The 5,248-nt window shown below is 40.6% G+C and overlaps 1 long non-coding RNA gene across 1 annotated transcript; it reads right to left on the reverse strand.

Annotated features, from left to right (window-relative positions):
* LOC311128341 lies at nt 1-3,800 on the reverse strand. The gene is made up of 3 exons (XR_014613203.1): nt 3,231-3,800; nt 1,922-2,067; nt 1-1,774 (listed from the first exon to the last, which is right to left on the reverse strand). It is a non-coding gene; the product is annotated as an uncharacterized lncRNA (long non-coding RNA).
* Nucleotides 3,801-5,248: the final 1,448 nt, after the last annotated feature.

Here is a 5,248-nt window from a genome sequence, read left to right on the forward strand (position 1 = left end):
TCTGCTAAATGACTAAAAAAATAATAATACAAAAAAGTCGTTATTCTACACTTAGAAAAAAAAGGTGCTCTCTAGAACCAAAAAGGGTTCTTCGGCTGTCTTCACTTTGAATAACCCCTTTTGGTTCCAGGTAGAACCCTTTTGGCCTCCCGAGTGGCTCAGTGGTCTAAGGCACTGCATCGCAGTGCTAGCTGTGCCACTAGAGATCCTGGTTCGAATCCAGGCTCTGTCGTAGCCGGCCACGACCGGGAGACCCATGGGGCAGCGCACAATTGGCCCAGCGTCGTCTAGGGTAGGGGAGGGAATGGCTGGCAGGGGATGTAGCTCAGTTGGTAGAGCATGGCATTTGCAACGCCAGGGTTGTGGGTTCAATTTTCCTGGGGAGTATGAAAAAATAAAAATAATAATAATATTAATAACAAACAAAAAATAATGTATGCACTCACTAACTGTAAGTCGCTCTGGATAAGAGCGTCTGCTAAATGACGTAAATGTAAATGTAGAGCCTGTTCCACAGAGGGTTCTACATGGAACCCAAAAGAGTTCTACCAGGAACCAGAAAAGGGTTCTCCTATGGCGACAGCTGCCGAACCCTTTTGGACGCTTTTGTAGGGCAAATCTAAAGAATGATCTATTTGAATCCAGGTTTCTCTGTAGAAATAATATTAAATTATACATATCAGAGGGTGGAGGGGGACTTATTGGCGAGATCTTGATAGACACCTGCAGAAATGGAGCACCTTATGTACTTGCCTATGGTTAAAACTAGGTATGACCATGTACACAATCTAAATTACCCTAGATATATGCTTAGGTTCTGTATAAACAGCTCATAAAAATCTGTCAGTGGTAGAACTGTAATACAGAAACAGCTACCCTCTAAATGTACACATAGTGCTGTATTGGTGTGTATTCTCCAATCAAAGTTATTATACTGAAAAGTGTATATAAATACCATAATTCCTATAATATCCTCCAATAACTTATATGCGCAATATGTTATGATACTGTATTTTGGGTGCTATACCAATTGGTTTGAAGTGATTAAGAGGATCTGGCCATGTTTTTTGAAGCATCCTGCCATAGGCCATACTACTCCAACTGTTTCTCTAGCAGCGATGCTAATGCTGTATCTGGGGTAAGTAAATAAAGAAAACAAATCAATATTTTTGGTCAGTGTCTCTCAGGATCACTTGGCAGTCATCTTTATTCCATAAATATTACAAAATGTATACAATGCATTCAGAAAGTATTCAGACCCCTTCACTTTGTTATGTTACAGCCTTATTCTAAAATTGATTAACAATAAAATAAAATAAATCTCATCAATCTACACACAATACCCCATAATGACAAAGCAAAAATAGGTTTTTATAAAATCTTGCAAATTTATAAAAATAAAAAACTTAAATATCAAATTTACATAAGTATTCAGACCCTTTACTCAGTACTTTGTTGAAGCACCTTTGGTAGCAATTACAGCCTTGAGTCTTCTTGGGTATGACCAGTGGAGGCTGGTGACTTGAAAAATTGAGGAGGATGGGAGAATCACGGTATAGACGCGGAACGCACGGAGACGAGTGTGTTTCAAAAATCTTCAAAGACTAATTATTTTAACCTAAAGCATTTAATAAAGACATTTATAGTACAATATTATGGGGAATGGGAGGGCTACCTACACAGTGATGGAAAGGGATCACAGCAGTGATTGAATGAGGGTATGAGGCATGAGTTGAGGTGTTCAGAGGCTTGACCAGTGCAGGACAGGATTTGACTAGGAAGACAATAACACAACACAGACAAAAGAGCTAAGAATGAGTTAGTCCAAGCAAGGAGTAAAATCATTGATGTGTAATAATGTGATTGTGTATGTGATTGACTCTACATACAGTAATGAGAGAAAATTGATAGGGGTACTCACAGTGCTTGGAGGGGAAACATTCAATGTGCCAGTGGATGAGCGGACACATGAGAAGTGGCTTCAGTTCAATTCAGGAGAAAGTTGACAATGGTAGTGGAGTGGAATAGTCATCACCTCTTAAAATCAGGGAACAGGAGGGGACTTAACTGTAAATACAAATAGCAGATACATTCTATTACAGCTGTGCCATCGTAGGTTTGGACAACGAGTTTCTCTATGAAGTTAAACTCAGACATCTCAAAATTCATGAAGTCAAACACAGACGGCGCATTTCTCGCCCACTTGACACGTCAAAGTAGGCCAAGAAACGTTCCTGAATAAAGCCCTGATCATACACATATCTGACGATAACTGACAACTGCAAGCAGAGCGGTGGGGCAATTTATACCTCCTGGGGCCTGGAGTTTTTCCTTATATGTTATCCTAACTAGGAAAACTCTGGACCCTATAAGGTATGACAGTGATTAATCAGTTGTAAAAAGGTTTTATATGGGCTTTGATGGGCCCAGTTTTTCCTAATCAGGTCACATGGTTTAAAAAAACTCCTGGCCCTGGGGGGAATGAAAACCCTGTCAAAATGCAGCTACTTTATTTTTGTTCATATAAATTATATTTAAACTAGATTGGGAGGGGGATTTCCTCTACCCAGACACATAGACAACAACTGATAGACAATAGAACTCACAGGGCTGAGCTTGCTTTATGCATGTTTGCATCACACAGGCCTATGTAACTGTAGGCCTTATAAAAAATTTACCCACATCTTTCATCACTGTTGATTGAACAATTCCAGTTAATAATTTTGGATTAAAAACGTATAGGCAGCCTAGCCAGCCCAATGTTGAATATAAACAACATTTGATCACATTCACATTTTCTCCTGACACACAAATGGACTACAAATACATAACGTTACCAATTAGTTTACCATGACCAGATGGACTGGGCGCATAGGCTGTATGCAGCTGCTCTTATGCAGCTGCTCTTATTAGTAGCCTACAGTTGATCAGACTGAAAAATTGACTCGTTTTCATCCTATACAGCATGTCTGATTTCTAATGCTGCAACATTTATGTCATGAGTTTTTGCTTGTGTCTGTCCGAAGTGATTATGTGTTATCATCTTTACTAAATAAATACCGGAGGAAAGTGGAAAGCCTACTAATTAATCTAATTTTTAATGGTAATCTACTTTTAATGGATGATGCGATGGAAGCTATCAAATCATTCGGAATTGTTTTCGACATCCCAGAAAAGACAGTCGAAAATGCAATATGTTCAGCAAGTAAAGCATCGTAACGTGCAATTACCTCTTCAAGCTCCCTGTAGCTGCCCTTGTTGGCGGAACTTTCCCTCTCATCTTGTCCTCTAAAAGCAAATTCTTGCATGCTCAAAAACGCAGTGGTGTTGATAAGCCGCTTGAGAACATCCCTGTTTCTTCTTACTTTCTCGTTATGCTGCGCAGTTTGAATACGCAGACCTTCGTCATAATCGATGTTCTTTTCCCCAGAAGCTTGACTCTGATGTGGGCATTTATATGCTCACTGCTTTTGTTTTGCCGTTTAGCTGAACGATCGATGTTCTTCAGGTCACTGTACCCCTCTTTCGCCCAAGGCTCAGACTTTCCAAAAAGCAGGCAAGGCCAGCAATACAGGCGGCTTGATGAAAGGCTCCCTGTTAACCAGCTATACTTTTGATACCAGTTAGTATTGAACGTCCTCACCTTTTCATCCTTCTTCATGAAACTGATCTCAGGCAGAGGTCGACCCTCGCTTTTAATTCGCACGTTTTCCGTGTACCCCAGAGAATGAAAGGGGTTCTTCAACAAAAAGTCCATATCATTTTCGGCAGCGTTGGCCATTCTGGCAGAGAAAACTGCAGACTCGAGCTGGTAGCTTGCTAGCTACTGAAGTTAGTGCAATTTATTTAAATGTGCCTTGCTAACTGGACACAAAAATAAAGTTCTAAAACCAAGAAAACAATTTATAATATGTCTCCTGTAATTTGAAAAAAACGAACTATCACTCTTCACTCTTAATCTCTATCCAACAATGTCACCAAGATTCTCAACACATAGAACCCCCATAATGCTCTGTGGCACAATCCCAATACAACACACTAGGTTCGTGCTCTGATCCTAATTCTATGATTGGATGGACAACATGTCAGTTCATACTGCAAAAGCTTTGATTGGTTGGAGGATGTCCTCCGGAAGTGATCATAATTACCATGTATGTCTATGGAAGGGGGTGAGGCCTACAAGCCTCGTTGGTTTTGTATTGAAGTCAATGAAGCCAGAGGAGGACAGAAGCTAGCTGTCATCCGGCTACATGATGGTACACAATGGTGCTACCCCAGATGGTGCTGTTGAAGTTACTGTACAGTGCTGTTGAAATTACTGTAGACCTTCATTGCAAAACAGTGTATTTTATTTAATTATTATTATTATTATATCTAAAAAGGAAAACTTTTTTAATGTTTCACTATTTTTATTTTTATGAAATTTCACTGAGGACAACGGTCCTCCCCTTCCTCCTCTGAGGAGCCTCCACTGGGTATGACGCTCCAAGCTTGGCACACCTGTATTCGGGGAGTTTCTCCCATTATTCACTGCAGATCCTCTCAAGCTCTGTCAGGTTCGATGGGGAGCGTCGCTGCACAGCTCTGTTCAGGTCTCTCCAGAGATGTTTGATCGGGTTCAAGTCCGGGCTCTGGCTGGGCCACTCAAGAACATTCAGAGACTTGTCCCGAAGCCACTCCTGCGTTGTCTTGGCTGTGTGCTTAGGGTCGTTGTCCTGTTGGAAGGTGAACCTTCGCCCCAGTCTGAGGTCCTGTGCGCTCTGGAGCAGGTTTTCATCAAGGATCTCTCTTCACTTTCCTCCGTTCATCTTTGCCTCGATCCTGACTAGTCTCCCAGTCCCTGCTGCTGAAAAACATCCCCACAGCATGATGCTGCCACCACCATGCTTCACCGTAGGGATGGTGCCAGGTTTCCTCCAGACGTGACGCTTGGCATTTAGGCCAAAGAGTTCAATCTTGGTTTCATCAGACCAGAGAACATGTAACGTAACAAAATGTGGATAAAGTGAAGGGGTCTGAATACTTTCCGAATGCACTGTATTTACTTCAGAATTCTGAAAACGAAATGATACTTTAATCAAATTATGGTGATTTAGCTTTTTAGTACTAATATGGATCGTACTTTGGAAAAAAGCTGCACTATATTACGGAAAAAAATATATTTTTGTTTTACAGAATATGCAAATTAACTGTAATTTTGCAAAAATAACTGGTTTTGGTATTTTTTTATTTCAGATAACAGTAATTA

The sequence above is a fragment of the Coregonus lavaretus genome (assembly GCF_964263955.1).
Source record: "Coregonus lavaretus genome assembly, chromosome: 4".
NCBI classification, from domain to species: Eukaryota; Metazoa; Chordata; class Actinopteri; order Salmoniformes; family Salmonidae; genus Coregonus; species Coregonus lavaretus.